Below are 16,732 nucleotides of genomic sequence, written 5' to 3' on the forward strand. Positions count from 1 at the left end.
TGCAGACACAGAAAATATTGTCTTTTGGCATTATAAATCAATAACAGTTCCCACAATGAATGAGCTATTTTTAAATGCAGAATATTGATGGTGTTAAAAAAAGAAAGATACAAAGGGGACAAAAGCCGGGATCTTTGCGGCGCAGTACCATAGTACACCATTAGATGGCACTACAAGGCTTTGGCACTGAGATGGAAGGCACAGAGGAACACAGGGTGCCTGTCATTGTTGTACATGGAAATCAGCGGTCCCCTTGCATTTTTTATTATTTGGAAAATGCAAAAACAGGAATTTAAATGTTCCTCTAGTTGTGGCGTAGCTCACTAATGGGGGTTTGTCCAGTGAGTCAGTATAAATCAGACACGTTGGAAAATTTTAAGGGGTTTCCCCCCTAATAGTCATTCTTTTTGGTCACCCATCTTATTTGTCAGGTTAAAAAAAATCCAAAATGTGGTGGCCAAGAACACTGCAGGACTTGTCAAGAAAAGTTGACATTGCAAAATGGGGTCCACCCCACTCAGCTCTCAGAGTTGGCAACAGCGAGTAGAAAATCTCAGCACGTATACCCAGGGTAATGTAAGTACAGTTTGAAATTGATGGTGTATGTCAGGCAGGGGACCAGACTGCCATTCACTGAGAGATTAAGGGTAAAGATTGCGCCCCGTCATTTTTCACACATACATTTACTCATAATTCCCCAACGTTACTGACTCCACAGGATCAACATAATGTTCTGCCATTAACTTGACTGTGGGTGGAAGAAACGTTGCATCCATTTGCAATTTAACCCTTTGCTATTTAAGACGCAAACCCACTTCAAATTCCCCTTTGTGATGCCAAAATAAACCCTTTTCTATAGTCTGTTTTGTTTAGGCTAATGCTTAAATGTTGACCCTCGCCGAGTACAGGTGACTGTGAACAAGTATGGCGCTATGTCCTCCCTGCTGTATATTCTGATAAACAAAGGGCCAAATTCACAGGCAAATACAAGGCTGGATGCACATTGTTTGGCTCTCTTGGATAGTTCACAGTCTGTCCAGCCAGCATGGGAGAAAGCACTCGTGAAATGTATTCAATTCAAATCCAGTTGATGTAGTACAGCCTAATCTTTCTCCATTAAACGTGTCAGTGTTTTGTGATCGTTCCCCAATATATTTTACTGCCTCGCTTATAACACTAGTGCTCTGTGCTATGCCACCATCTCTGTAACCTGCTGAATTATTTACTCAGGCGTGGCCTTCAGATATCACGTTAGAAAGACCTTGATTACAATGGGAAGCCAAGCGTTGAAAATCACTCTCTTCCCCAGAAAACGCTTCACTCTATAGACATTTGAATAATTATGAAATGTACATGTAAATAGTAATAGGAAATTAATTACACAGATTCAGTGGCTTCCTTTGTACTCTCCTCAAATGCTTGAGCAAAATAATTAGATTTGTACTGTTCGTCTTCTTCTGCCTTTTTTTTTTTTTAAAAAGGCAGTGTTATCGTAAATGAAAGGTAAATTATTTACACTTCACTCTTTCAAATGATTGCCAAAAGTAATTGCAGAACACAGACTTTCTCACTTTGGTGGGCGCATCACAAAGATGAAAGTTCTAGAGTTATTTAACACTGACTAATGTGCTTTTAGACACATTCTATCATTTTTTGGGGGATGTAGTTATAGAACCGTTAATCACAAAGAAAATGATCACAGCCCCCGCTGCCTAGACTGATGTGTGAGCCACTGAGTGGAGCTGTGGCCGACTACTCCACAGAAGCGGGTGGGAAATGAGAGAAACTGATTGCTGACAGTTTTGTGCACCTTGAAATTGCACCCCTGTATGCAGTTTTTTCCCCTCTTCTTTTTCTGTCTTTCTTTTTTTTGTAAAGTTGTTGTAAATGGATTTAAGTCCATTAGGCCTTGCTCTTGTGGTGTAATACTGCCCTCATTATGGCCCTGATAAACAACATTTGGAGAGGACATCTCCATTAGCGCTGGCCTGTGTGGAATAATACATTTCTCATTTCTCCACTGATAAATAAGGCTACAGGGGACATGCATTTAGTGCATTTAGGCTCTTTCTTCCGAAGGGAAGGCCATTGTTGGGACTGAAATGGCATCATTTATTTAGCCTGGATTCATCTCCTGAATCTGATTTTCAGATAATTCATGAGAGCTTTTCCAATCCTGATTTTAGAAGTTTGCATGGATCCTTTTTGTTTTGTTTTAAATGATGTACAGAAAATATTAATCTTTGGAATCATCACTGTAACTCATACTGATACTGTATGACTGTCACATGGAAGACAAGCATGTATTTGTAAACAAAGCTTTACCTTTTTGCTATACTGAAATAAAACCTCAACACACACACACACACACACACACACACACACACACACACACACACACACACACACACACACACAGAGAATTGAAATGCATGTTGCATTAAATTCCACCTGGAGAACTTCCTGTGCATATTTGTGTCTTTGGAGATGCAACCTGGCTTTTTCTAAAAATGCGTTTGTATATTTGCTGAACCATCCTGTCAGACATGTGTCTGGGGCAGATAGGCCTTGGCAACCCCTCTGCTCCCCAATACGCCCATGAGGTAAATAACCTACCTGCATGGGGAAGATTGGAACTCAGCATGCTTCCTGATAAAGTCAAACTTTGGTGGGGCGCATTTATTTACACTGTATATTTCAACATGGCTGCAGTTGTAACAGCTTAATTTGCCACCAATAATATTTCTGCTCACCTCCGTGATAATGAGGTGATATTGGTTATTTGAAACTTGGCTGCTTGGCTGACTCCTGTAATTCAAGCTTACTGCGTGTGTCAGGATGGGGTTAGCCTAAAGGCGAGTTGCAATGTGACTTGCCCTTGGTTTAAGTTATCAAATCAAACACAGGTAAAAAATAGGTGATTTTTTTTTTTAAAGCAGCACACACTGGCACCTGCAAAAGTTTCATATATGCTTCAAGTTTGAGCTGTGCCATCCAGTGTTTATAATGATGATTATGAAAGTAAGCTGAAGCGACTATCGAATTTGTGGAATATTTCTCCCCTCCAATTTTCGTCTAATTCATATGGGAGTGAGCCCAATCCCACAATTCATCCTGGCAGGTCGTGGGGTGTGCGGACGAATGCACATTCTTCACCAGGTGTTTCCAGGCCACCTCTGTGGGGAGCTTTTTGTATTTCTCTGTCTGACGTGCGTTTCCTCACGCCCTAGCTGTAAATTGAAAACACCGCCTGCACTCCCTAACTCTCTCTCTCTCTCTCTCTCTTTCTCTCTCTCTCTCTCTCTCTCTCTCTCTTTCTCTCTCTCTCTCTCTCTTTCTCATCCTTATCTTCTGTGCTCCTTGGGAATGGACTTCATTCGTTCATGTGAACTTCCTGTAACCCCTCATATGCGAGACACTCATCATGGGGCAGGAGCTCAAGACTGAAGGCTGCTCCATCACCACAATGGCAGGATGAAACGCCACCCCTTACACCCCCTCAACCCCCCGCCCCTCCCCAGAAATGACATGAGGGTCCTTCCTCCCTTACTGTGATCAGATTAGGCGCCTCCATACAATCAGCAGGGGGAGAGCGCGCGGCGTGGCGTGTTCTCATTACCCCCTCGGCGCTGTCATCTCTTCCTCCCCGCGTTCCTCTTTTGCTCTGGCAAAGTATTCATCCCCGAACTCCTGATCAGCGAGCAGCCCAGCGCCACTTTCATCAGTCTAATGCATTCCCTTCCTATCTGTTTCTCTCCCCTATCCTCGGGTTTTCCCCAATCTCGCTCTCGCTCGCCTGCTCGCCCGTGCTGCTGAGCCCTGGTCCTAATTTCATTTCCTTAACCTTCTTTAATATTGTTGCCTAGGCGGAGGGGCCCATCATGAAGATCCTGAGCAATCCCTCTCCATATTGTAAATCACCTGTGCTCGATGGGTGAGGCTCCTCTGCGGACGAGAGAGCGAGATAGAGAAAGGGAAGGGGGGTAAGGGGTTGTGTGTGTGTGGGGGGGGGGGAATGATGGCCTCAGATTGGGCGCTATTGTCTGTCTTTTATCAGGGTGATATCACGCTACCTGCTTCCTGTCAGCAGGAAAATAAAAAAAAGTGTGTGTGTGGGGGGGGGGGGGGGGGTGAGGGTGGGGGGCGAGAGTGAGGAGAGACAGAAAGAAGACATCAGGTGTCTCACAAACAGGCCTGCAAACACAGAACACATAAATATAACCGTGTCACGGGAGGGGTACTCTGATTAAATTGGAGTGTAAAAATACAGAAATAATGGTTGTATTCAGAGTTCAAGGAATACTCTAATCATGCAATTACAATAAGAGCACTGTTAATATTCAGTGCCTCTTACCATCCTGCTACTCAGGTGAATTAATTTGCTTAAGTTCAACTCTGCTGATTCCATTCGCACCATCGCTGTGGCGTCAGCACGTCAAAACGTCCCACAGTGTCTTGGGTATGTGTGCGTGTATGTGTGTGTCCAAACTTAAGCTCTGGAAACAAGAAAAAAACAAACAAGAAAAACACTTGCCACATTCATTACAGCTTTGCCTGTCATTATCCTGAAATCTGATTTCTCACTACTTATAGGATTCTCCGCAGAGAAGACATGCTGTTTTTCATTGTTCCTTTTTCTCCGCAGTTGAAAAGTTCAACTTGTGGGACATGTTGTTTTCGTGGCGTCAGGCCACTGTGTCACTGAAAAGCACCACACACGGTATCTGTCTCGTATTTCAGCGCACCACATTATGAGCGGTGCAGCAGAGGCAAACTGTTTTAGTGTGCTGCTCGTTGCAATTTTGCGGTGCGTGTTTTTGGATCCGATCCCCCACCGCCTGCCTTGCAAGAGTCGATACATTTTCGTTACTCTGAGTGTCACAGCCTTGTTGTAAACGAAGTCTGCCCTTCTGACTCCCTGTTGAATAATGAACTATAACTCTGAAATGTGTTATTAATTATGAGCGGCTTTTTCCCCAAAGCCCACAAGAAAGACTGGGTGATTGATCAAAGGCACCTTATGCACTTATTCAGTGTGTTAAACATTAGGTGGGGAGGTTGCCGACTTTGCGGGAGTAAACAAAAAATATCTTGTAAATCTATTTTGCTGTAAGCCACTGTAAAATATGAAACAGATCCATTTGTATTCCACCTCTGCAGGGATAATTCATTCTTTAACCTCACTGATGCTGGCAGTAATTACTGATTAGAAATAATATTTCAGTTTTCATATTTCGTATTGCTTTTGTTACTGTATATCTGTGTGTGTGTATGTGTGTGTGTGTGTGAGAATGAGTGAGTGTGCAATAACTGATAGAAAGTATTATTTCAATGTATTTTGTTGCTTGATTACATAAAAGAATAATTTCTCTCTGGATGCGTAGTCCCATTCATAATTAATTGTACACGTTGTCAAAAGCTGTCATGTATTTGTAGATTGATACAGGAGTCTGTTCACTTCTCTGATCTGTGGAAACTTGTACAAACTGCCCAGCCTGTACCAGTACATCTGACAGACCCAGCTCCTTTTGGAGACTCTGTCAGCTGGACTGCCTTTGAAGAAGCGTGCAAGGTGTGATTCTGAGATCCGTTTCATCCCCCTTCTTACTCTTTGCCTACCGTCTGTAAGTAGAGCAAGAGGATCACCCCCCACCCCCCCATCATCTTTTCCTATTTTATAAAAGGTAACACTGAAATGCTGCAAACACTACAGAGGACCAGACGGCCCTATGCCATACTCTGATACAGACGTGCAATAACATTTGCAAAATTACACTGGGCAGGTGAGCACACAGTATACACTTCATGACCTCTCTGAGGAGGTGCACTGTCTGCCTTGGGCTCGCACTGCCTGGTAGCATTGGTCAACAGGCAGTGTGTGTGTGTGTGTGTAGGAGGTCCCATGGTTATTCGGACACACAGACTCTTAGGTCCCCAAGTTAAACTCGTTGTGAGTCGGGAATGCTACATCACATCAGTGGAAAGCTAGCGTCTGCCTGGGTGGAAAAGCCAGAGTGTCCTTAAAATGTGCAAATGGCAGAGTGGTCTGACAACCCATTGTGATATTATAATTGAAGGGACATTAGCCACCTGCATGCTAAATAATAAAAAAAACATGCATCTCCTATTTTGCTAATAATCCTATTTTTGTATTAGTCAAGACCTTTTGTGCTGCCCAGAATGAGCTGAATGTAACTTGATTAAGTAGTGTTTGACCTAGAGGGGAGTATGTAAAAATGTTTGTTAAACAGTGTGTCACCCCCATTCCTGTAGTCCGGAGGCTGTTGTTTGACAGAATGGTAATTTAAAATGAAGCAAACGGTGTGTGAGAAAAAAAAATCCCCTGAAAAGGGCAGCTCAAGTTAGAGTAATCTACATAACTGCTCCTGCAGCTAAATTACAGCTTGTTGTTGCACGTCTCGCCTGCGCTCGCATGGTTCTAAATTGTGGGCAGATGCCTGCAATTGTGAGCTCCTCTCCATTGTGGCGGCCCGCTTCCCAGTGTTCATCAGCCGCCGCTGTCCAATGGGATTACGGTAAGCCTCGGCAGTAGTTTGCCAGCCACTGATCAGAAATTCATATCCCTGGATGGTAGATTGCTCTCTTCATGGTGTCCTAGTGACAGCTGGGATTGCTGTCATGGTGTCAGGCTGGCTGGCTGGCTTGGAGAGGAGAGGAGAGGAGAGGAGAGAGAAAAAATAAATAAATAAAAAGGAGGAAAAAAATTAGCATTTTGCAGCGCCCCAAAATTCTGCTGTCCGGCACATAATCAAAAAAGAAAAAAAGAGGCTGAATGGGTAATTTGGTCTGTCAGAAAATAGCAGCGGCCTCCGCCGCCGCTGTGGCGGTGCAACCATCGAAGAATCTGCGGTCAGAGGAGACAGAGGGAGAAAGAAAAATATTGTGACGTCTGTGGTGGCTTGTTCTCTGAGTCGGTGCTCGGCGAAACAGCGTGTTGTGTGATGGCTGAGCGCTGTTTCCACGTTTCCCCCATATGTCCATTTCTGAGGGAGGCTCAGGGTGGCGTGCATTTCCCCTTTTTTGGAGGAAGAGAGAGAGACTAAAGGAGAGAGAGGTCCATGTGTTCTCTATTGGAGAGGATTTTGGGGGATCGGAGCGGGGTGGGGTGCGGCTGGAGGTAGGGGAGGAGAGGGGTAGTGATGGATTCACAAGAATATGGGGGAGCTGGTGTCAAGGGCAAAAGGAATTAATCACCCCGCACCAGCTCGCAGGGGGTCAGCTGCTGACTCCTGGGCGTCATTTTGGGTCACGCGTCTCTGGGGCCATGGTACCACAAGCGTGTGTGTGTGTGTGTGTGTGTGTGTGTGTGTGTGTGTGTGTGTGTGTGTGTGTGTTTGTGTGTGTGTGTGTGTGTGTGTGTGTGTGTGTGTGTGTGCGTGTGTGCGTGGCTCTGTGTGTGTGAGAGTGAGTGAGTGAGTGTGCCTGCTGCACTGTGTTATCACCCTGTCTGATTTTTCTGTCCGAGAGGAGGCATGCACACACACACTCACATGCACTCACCACATACGTACACACACACTCCTGAACACACTCGCCAAGCACAGCCTGAATTGGGGCGCTTCAGTCACACAGGGAAAGAGAGAGAAAGAGAAAGAAAGAGAGAGAGAGAGAGGAGGCAAGCACTCTGGTAAATATACTCAGATTTTTACGACACATTCAGCATGTGACTCTTTGTTTCTCCTGACCTCCATTTAATCTTTCTTCAATGCAGATTGCATGTGGCTTTGTCTGTCTATCGCTTGCCTGCCTGCCTGTTTGTCTGTCAGTTTGCTGTGTAATTTCTGGGGTTGTGTCCCATTTGCGTCTCTCCTCTGTCTCCTCTGTGTGTGTGTGCCTGCGTGAAGGCCATTTCCAGCGCTGTTAGCCTCGTCTTGAATGTGACGTTGTTGTAATTCTGCTCTCCTCCTGATGAGGGGCGTGCGTGTGTCTGTGCAGGATGCTGGGGCTCAGATGAGGCTGGTTGATGATGAGGCTTCAGTGGGAGGCAGCCCGGGCTGTGCTGCTGATAACGTTACAGGGATGAGCCCTCTCTTTACAGGCGCCTCAGTATTCCCTTAGGCTTAATCCTCGTGTGTTAATTCTCAGCCTTTCCCCCACACGCACTCCTCCCCACATCCACACCAATGAGGGCATGTCAGTCCCTTTGACATTTAAGGTGGGCAGATTTATCGTGTGCAGTCTGGCTCTCCTTGCTCGCTCGCCCAGGCGCTTGCTCTCCTTTCTCTTCCCCCTATCTCTCTCTCTCTTTTTGATCTGCTAGAGGTTATCCATCATCTTTAATCATGCAAGGGGCCGAGATTGCTTCATCACTGCGTCCCATTGGTCGGCAGGAGAGAGAGAGAGTTGGAGAGAATGAAGGAGAAAGAGGGAGAGAGAGAGAGCAGAATATGAGTGATTCTTGGGACAAATGCAGTCAAATGATCATTAAGGGATGTGATTTGCAGACAGAGATTCTTCTGGCTTGCTGATGCTCATTTGAAGCAATGATGTGTTGAAGGCGTGAACGCTTGGCTTGAGGCTGGGGTGCAGGGGGGGGCTAAGGGTGATTCTCATCCAACCTGTGTGTCCTAATGTGGAAGCGGTCGTGTAATAGTCCTCACAATGACAACTGCCATTGTCTCCCCTGCAGCATATATGCATTGTGGTGATTTATTTATGCCTCTCTTACCTGTGAAAAGACATCAACCCTTCTACATTTATTTAAAAATAAATACATGTTGCTTATATTTGTTGGTTGTTGCTTATATTTTAAGAAGTATGTGAGTAACCCATTTTAGCAATTTTTTAACCCATTTAGACCTCTTAAATCACCATCATAACCATCATGTTTTTGTGTTGTCCCCCCCCCCTCAATATCCATCATTTCAAAGTTCATAATGGTTTACCAAATTAATGTTAAAACTGTGAGTGTGTTAAAAATCACTGTACGTATGTTGTAGAGCTTGTTAGAGTGACGTTAGATTATACGCTATGCTGTCTGAACCATCAGATGTGAAGCACAGACTGTAAATACTTGTACTATGTGAGGAGCATTTTGGGGAAGACGTTTTGAATGTATGCCTTTTGTTTGCTGTGGATCTCATCTTGTAATCGACGGCAGCGTACCTCCATCCACTTTTGTAGCTAGGATCAAAAGACCCTAAATATGTTGTAAATGAGTGTAAATGTTTAGCCTTTACACTCTGAAGACAGATCTTAGATTTGCCCTGTTTTTATATTTAGTTAATTATGAAAATAGTTATTATTAATATTAAACTTATTACTATTATTACTATTATTATTATTGCTATTTTTCATTTATCATTGACACTACTCATGCGTGTGTTTTGTCAGAATAGCTGAACAAATTAATAGTCAAAAAGACCACTGGTTGCAGTTGGGCTTGATTAGAAAGAATGAAATCGTCAGTAGTTACTAACTTCTGATATTTTACTAGATGACTTTGGTGGTGTAGCATATGGTAAAACCTGTCTCACCACTCACCCCTCCCCCAAGCTTTTTAACTGTGTAGGACAGAGAGAGCTCAGCGTCAGTGAGCAGCTGGGAGGTGTAATGTGAACCACACAGGCGGAGGGGAGAAGGGAAGAAAGGCGGCTTCAGAGGGCCACTGACCAGCGGGTCACTAATGAAAACAGTGTGCGGTGCCCCCCATTATAAAAAAAAAGAGAAAAAAAAGAAAAACACCACACCTCCTATGCCCTTCCTATGCCTTCAGAAAGGTACAGAAGACCCTTTGGCTGCTCCTCGGCCCTTCCCACCTTCTTTTTCTCTCTCCAAGAGTCTCTCACCTTCCCTATCCAAACACGTGGAAATATGGAAATTCTAAACACCTTAACTATGGGGGCTTAAGTGTAATCATGTAGTCAGATGGAAGGGACATAGTTTGTTCTGAACTACCCTTTTCTGGGAAAACAGGCAGATTTTCCTGTGTGTGTGTGTGTGTGTGTGTGTGTGTGTGTGTGTGTGTGTGTGTGTGTGTGTGTGTGTGTGTGTGTGTGTGTGTATAATATATATATATATATATATATATATATATATATATATATATATATATTATATGTTGTATGAGACTCTCTCTTTCACTCTCATACAGACACACACAAACACACACTATACAGCAGGACAGGATTTAAATATTTTCAAACCTAACGGTTCTTTTTTTTTACAGTGAACAAGTCGCTGGATGAGGTTGTAGTTTAACTCTGAGCGTGTAAAAAGGCATAATTGACACAAATGTGTTTTCTTCATTTCATGTCGGTGTAGGTGTGTGAGCGTCTGGTGTATGTTGTTGTCCCTTTGTCAAGCAGATGAGGGAAGCCACACTGATAAGGCTCTGTCTCTATGCTGCATGAGGATTTCAGCACCGTCATAAAGGTGGTAATGCCTGTGTCCCACTGTGCATGTGTAAACCTTATCCACTGACATAACTGCTGCTGGAGGATGATCATTTGCATGTCTATCACTGGCTTTATGATTCAGCCATGCATTTGTTGACTGCCCCCAATTGACCAGTAGGTGGCACTGTTTCCACAAATATATTAGACTACTGGCAAATCTGTCAAGGAAGGGAAATTGGCAAGGATGAGACTGGGGAATGAACCATTGTTGGGTGGCTATTTTGAGATGGGGAAAGGGTAAACAGCACATTATTTACATTCATATACGGAGTATGCAAAAAATGACAAGGATGATGTGCCGTGTAGAACTATTTGCATTGTCATACAGTACTTTTACAGCTGAACACCATAAATATTCATCAGGAGCAAACACAAAACTCAAGCCTTCACTCTTCAATTGCACGCTGCAGCACAGCGTTTTAAAATGCTTTTCTCCCCATCACTAACATTAGTGAAATACTTCTCCATCTTTTAGCAAATCTGCTTATTGTATTACGTGATTTAAAAATATATATTAATATTAAGATGCAAAAAAATTAAAAAAAATATCAAGGAAAAAAAAGAAGCACTGGACTTATCATGAAGATGAGGCCGGCTGATTAAAAATCACTCTATCTGTTCATTCCGTTTGCCCTCATCAAATCCATTTCTAATTTCTATGGCTTTCATGGCAGACTGTACCAAGCCATGACCCTTAACTTTGACATATAATGTTCTTAATATCCAGATTAAATTTTCTTTAATCTGTCCTGGAACATGTGAAATTATTTCTGCAATCAAGTGCAGGGCTCCAGCCAGCCTCTGACTGCCTGATGCCTGGATCAGGGATCAGATCCCCAGCCCAGAAGCCAAGAGACCAGAGATGGGCAGATTTGGCCATCAGCATGCAATTAAGAGAGTACAAGTAGCAGAGGTGCCATTATGTGACCAAAGAAGTTAATGAGAATGACATCCGGCACAGTCAGTGTTGCAAGACATTAATCTGCTTCATGCTGAGACACAAACTCATGTCAGACATTTTAAATGAGTTTATATTTTTTCCCTCTCTCTCAGCAAGTTTATTATGCACCAACTCGCTTGATAGGAAAGAAGTGCTGTTTACAAAACCAAGAATCAAGATCAACCGTGGATTTGTGTGTTATACAAACATTTGTTTGTAGTATGGTTGAGAAGCGTTTGTAGTAATCTAAACCTGTGGGCAGCACAGGTGTAAGAGCAAAAAGACCACATTTCTCTTTCTCTCTATGTGCATCTGTTTCGCGGTGCCTTTCTTTGTCTCTGTACGACTTGCACGGCCAGACTACCTGGTGGTGATGGACAGCTGCTAGTGTGATGTGTGCAGACATGTATGATGGACTGTGGAGAGGTATAGTAGTACACCCCCGTCTCCCATTTGGATCACCATGTCTTTCTCAAGTGTTCTTCCACGTAAATCTAGAAAATAGGATTGTTAAATGTTAAATAGATCAACGGTGAATATATTTACCTTTTAGCTACATTCTGCACTAAATAAGAAGTAGTTGTTTTAGGGTCTTGTGATTGTAGTGTGAAGCCCAGTGTTTGCCTTGGTTATACTGCATTTTAAGAGTTGGTTAGTGGTAAGGACTAGACTAGACTGTGATGCTGGAAATTGCAAATTGAAACTGAAGATTGCCCTATACCATGGACTTTATCTTAAAGCAGTAAAGCAAGTAGCTGTGACTACAACTGCAGGTATTGATTTTGCAATTTCAGCAAATTAAGAACAAGACAGGAAAGCCATTAGGCCTTTCAGTGATTGCCACTGGTACTTTTTGGGGATGTTGAAGTTGACATTTAAATTAGACTTGAGGCCATGCCAGGGGTGAGACACCGAATCTGGTTTCTAATTATTCAAGGTGACCGAGGCCGACACATACATATGAATGCTGACTGTCTGCTCGTCTTCACATATAGCTCAAATAATGTATCATACGCCCTGAATATATATTGCTGATATGTAATGATATTACCCCCCTCTCTAAATCACACATGAGGGCTCAAGCCTTAGAATATAGTAATAAAGGGCCAATATAAGGCCATCTGCACAGGAAATATTAAGAAAAATGGTTAAATAAAGAAATGTATGAGGCTGAACAGTTTGCATGATTGAGTTATGGTTTTAAAATGTGAGGCTAATATGGGTCTGTTTAGCGATTGTGTAGGCTGGTGGGCTGTCACATCCTCCTCTGCCACTGCCTTTAGAAATATGGCACCTGAAATCTACGCTTGATCGAAGTCAAATAAACAAATCTTCAAAATTAGCCAGATCCATATCTGCAAAATTTAATAAGCGGCATCCATATGCTTTGTTAGCTTTTATCATTGAAAATTATCTATATTGGGATTTTATGACAGAATTTGACTGATGACATGCCTTACAATTATTATTATTATTATTTTTAATAATCTGGGGCTTGTTTACTGAGAAAAGATTTAAGGGAAATGTGCTCCAAGCATGGCTGCAAAATTTGTTTTCAATTCAATTCAGCATTATGAGAAAACAAATACAAATGTTCTACAAGGGGGTATTTGTGTAAAATTTAACAATATGCCATTTTCATTGTTTTTTCCATGGTTTTAATGAATGCAAGAATGCTTGTGGCACTGACAGAAAGGGGAAAAAACGATCTGAATAAATTAATAAAGTGATAAAAATGAACATGACCAAAGGTGCAAAGAGATTTAGTGCTCCATTGAGGGGCATTAGTACAGATGATTGACAAAAGTGCAAATTAAATTTTATTCAGCAAGTCATGAAGGTGTCATTCTGGGGGAACTGGTTATCTTTGAGTGGGCGAAAATGGCTCTGAACATGTGTACGCGAAGTGCACCGCTAATTCGTTGATTGCCCTTTGGAAATTATGGCTGCTACTTGTTAGGTAATTAACACTAGGCTGTAATTGCGTAGCCCCTGGGGGGCGATTAATTTTTCAACGTGTCATATTAGCAGAGAATGGGTTTGGGAAGCTTGTCTTTGGCAAGGGATGGCGAGACAGATGGCACATTGTCAACAGAAGAGATGTTTTGTTTGCCTGAAGTTGTGGGAGAAAAGACTGTGCCTGGGGAGCTGTCTTCCTCTTTCTGCCTCATTAATTAAATGCTAATTGACTGTAATTATTTACATCATGTTCCAAATGGAGACATCAAGTGCCTGCAACACAAGTGTCTTGGCACCCTTCAAATGGAGTATGAAAGACTAATCTGTTCTTAAAACCGGGATAATCATGAGTTTCTAAAATATTCCATAGGTTACTATTTATACAAAAGATCAACAGAGCCCCATTTGTTGACATAGTGAGCTTTCACAATCCTTGTTGTGTTTCTCCATGCCAAGCTTTGGGCCATTTCTCCTGATATCTACTCCACCACTCTTCATTTTTCCATCCTTCATGTCTTGTATCTTATGGCTTTTATTGAAATGTTTAATGCACCATAGCTGGCCCTGCAAGGAGCTGTTAATGAAAAATGAGAAAACCAAAAAATGACAGGCTGTTTGCTTGTAATTGTGATGCCCCCTTATGTGTTTTTTGCCCATATATTATGTTAATGACATGCTGACTAGGCAATAACTGATATGTAAACATATATTTGATTGCGTTCACATGTGTGTTATGAGACGAGGAGAGGCTGTCAGGTTGTATGTGACTCCCTGCCTTTGCAGTGTTGCGGTGACACCTCGGTATGACATTGATCAGATAGTCGGCGAACTCACTGTGGCAGGAACCCCAACATTAACACCTCCAGCTAATCGACATGACATCAATTTTAACCTGACCTAGAAACTCTCCTAGGCTGCAGCCCCTGATTGACAAACCCGGCGTCTTTTTCCAGGTCACGTGAAGAAGAGGAAGTGTGTACGGCTGATCTGGGTGAATTAGTCTTTGCCAAGAGTCATTAGCATCTATTGTTGGCATACAGTGAGTTAAGAAAAAGATTTTGGGAATCCTGTGTTCATTTTGTACATTTGGTGAAATGGATTTAGATGGATCTCACTCACACATATGTCTGTAATGATATTTGATTAAGCAAGATGGCATTGTGCTGTAGTCAATGTGCTACAGGGATTAGTATTGGGATGCTGTCTCAGACTGACCACAAGGCCAATCTTTTTCAATGGGAAATTATTGCTGACAAAGGCTGTTTAGTGGCATAATAGTGATATTTAGAATGTTAGACTTATTAGTGTTCATTTTGGGATGAGACAAAGACAAAATATTTCTATCAAAGATGACTAAGACGAGATGAAGAGTAGAGAAGATTGTAATTATAAAACATTTATTGTGACGATATCAACATGCAATATTGTTGACAAGACTAGACAAGACTAAAATATAGTTTGAAAATAACATCTGTAGCAAACTTTATATTAGTCACCAAGAAACAGGAGACAAAGAGTAGGCCTATTTTCCCCAAAATATATTCACTGTCTTCATTGCATGGTAGACTCTTCAGTTCCTGCTTGGCCTACTGTATATGGAATATCTCCATATCTATTGCGTGTTGATTGTCATTTCGGCGCCCATGTTAACAGTTTAGAGCAGCCACACTGCCTCCGTGATACACGCGTCTCAGGTGCGGCTCGAGCCACACTGTAGGAGTCAGCTAGAGAATAGAAGTGGAGCCTAAGTTTTGCATGAAGCAAGAGTGTTGGAAGCAGTTCTGTGCCAAAATACATAGTAAGACTGGTTTAGTAATATTGCTGTTCTAAAAGGGGAAAGTGGAGGCTGCATGTGTAATATAGTAGCAGAAACTAAACGTAGCAGTGTGCTAATTGTATCAGAGACAGTCTTGGTGTGAAGACACACACACAACTGCACCACAGCAATGCAGTGGTGACAGAATGCAAAGTGCGTAAACTAATATACAAAAATAATGACAACGTTGGGAGGTGACGAGTTGACCGATTTGAACCCATTAAGTCAAATAACCGAAAAACCTAAACGCAAAGAATTTGAGGTAGGCGAAGTTGTTGTTAGCTATATTAGTTTTACATTATGTAGGTGGTGTTTTATAGCCAAACTCAAGATTGAGTAGGCTATAGATAGACTAGAATAGATCACACAGACTATCCCTTTCCTTAATATGTTGCACAGATCATTTTCAGTGTATACCTTTGAAGGGAGCTTGTTCATGTTACCTGGTTGGTGGTGTTTGCCAGGCAAGTTTGCAAGGCTGTTTTTTCAGCAGGCTGGTTTTTCAGCAGCGGTAGCTGAAAAAAAAGTGGAGTGAAAAATGACTCTATGAATATCAACAGTTGATACAACCTGAACCTGTCACATTGATTCCATTTTCCAATTAGCTTGGGAAAACATTTTCACTAGTGACTACTTAAAGTTGACTAAAATGTACAGCATGTTTGTCGACTAAAATGTTCTCAGTTGTTGTCGACTAAACTATACTAAAACTGTAAGCGATAGACTAAAAAATAAACTAAAACTAGTAAGCATTTTTGTCTGAAGACTAGAAATAAAAGATGACTGCTAAATGTACTAAGATGTACCACACATCAGTATTGATGTAGGTTATCATACCTTTTTTAACATTCAGAGTTGTGCCTGGCACTCGCAATGCTGAATTTTAATTTACATCTGCAGTTACTGTTGACAAATAGAAAGGCCTCATCATAAAAAGTAATAGAAATATCCAAAGGTAGCATTAACCGAGCATTTTATAACAAGACAACATAAGAGCTTTTTTTTGGGTGGTAGTTTTTTTTGTTTGTTTTGTGTACATTTTCATCAGTGTAATCCCCTGTGTCCAGAGATTGTTTTTTTTATTCAGTCTTTCTTTCGCTCTCTTTTTTTACCCTAAATAACACTGAGAGATAAGGAGGTCCTACATATTCAGGACTACTGTAGGTGCGGCTGCAGAAGCGCAGGATTTCCCCCCTCTAGTCAATTGCGGAATTAATTTCAGCTGGCAGCATCATGCTGTGGTCATTTTGTCTGGAGAGACATGTTGTTATCTTGATTTGGCCATAACAGCTACGAAATGATCACTCAGCATGCAGGCTGTCCGGATAGCACAGACAGCCTGCCTGGCTAGGGCTTTTTAAAATACAGGCGAAGAAGATGGGGGTGGGGGGGTGGGGGGGGGGCTGCAGGTCGTTTTAGCATTCAGATAAGAGAGGAAGAAAGAAGGACAGAAGAAAGAAAGGGAGACAAGACAAAGAGAAACGAAAAGCAGGCAAAATTGCAGCTGTCATCAAACAAAGTGTCCGATGGGGAATGGAAAGCAGGACTCAGAAAGACTCTTTTCTTTCTGTCTGTCTCTCTCTCTCTCTCTCTCTCTCT

The sequence above is a fragment of the Alosa alosa genome, chromosome 16, assembly GCF_017589495.1.
Source record: "Alosa alosa isolate M-15738 ecotype Scorff River chromosome 16, AALO_Geno_1.1, whole genome shotgun sequence".
NCBI lineage: Eukaryota > Metazoa > Chordata > Actinopteri > Clupeiformes > Clupeidae > Alosa > Alosa alosa.